The sequence below is a fragment of the Pinus tabuliformis genome, chromosome X (assembly GCF_031772625.1).
Source record: "Pinus tabuliformis cultivar Carrire ecotype Pingquan chromosome X, CPIR1, whole genome shotgun sequence".
Classification (NCBI taxonomy): Eukaryota; Viridiplantae; Streptophyta; class Pinopsida; order Pinales; family Pinaceae; genus Pinus; species Pinus tabuliformis.
In genome coordinates, this window is record NC_142308.1 from 880,753,041 (window position 1) to 880,753,928 (window position 888).

Consider the following 888-nt stretch of genomic DNA (forward strand, 5'->3'; position numbering starts at 1 on the left):
GTCATGTAATTGAACATGTAGTTTGTAATATGTCCTACTAGTTTGCATACAATACATGTGTCAATTCATCACTTATGGCTCTGAAGAAAAAATGTGAAAGAGAAGGAAGTGTGGCCTATTAGGGCACTTTTTGTCGAGACAAGGGAGTAAAAAAGATTGTAGAAGGTGTTCATACTTTTGGAGGAACAAAATATCCTCAATGGGGAGGAATGATCTAGTTGGCTCCAAAAAGGCTCAAAAATCTAAGTATTCATATTTCATCGAAACAAAGACCAGAGTGTAGAGCTCTTCTTCCTTATTCCAACGACATAAATGGCACCTCAAGCTGAGTTCATATGTGAAAGTCAATTTGGGAAATAATCAAAGTTAAACTCAAGATTTTTCCACGCGGTGGGCCATACAGATGACACATGACATCAACATTAACAGGCTTATTAGGACCCACATAGATATGTGGCAGCCTAGTCAGTGTACCAGGTGGACCCACAAGTAGGTGATGTGGTAGCACCACAAGTAGATACATGGAAAGTAGGTGACATAAGTGGCATATGATGTGGACCAATGAGATATTCCCACATTTCCCAATCACATGCTACCACATGGCACCTCAAATTAGGCCCAAGTAGCCTTAGCATGGTGCAACCTCTATTTTTGTCTTATTCTCATAGTTTGGGGAGTCCTTACAATATGGAAATACGTTCAGCATATGCCATATGGTTTGAAAACTATATTAAAACCAAAATTGGGCTTTAAAACCATATTAAAACCGAAATTGGGAGTTGATGGGTTTTGAATGCAAAACGTCTCTAGTAACAAGTAACTTAATTTGACTATGTCAACCATTATTCCAACCACACACTTTCTTTTATTCACACTCACACTTTGTTA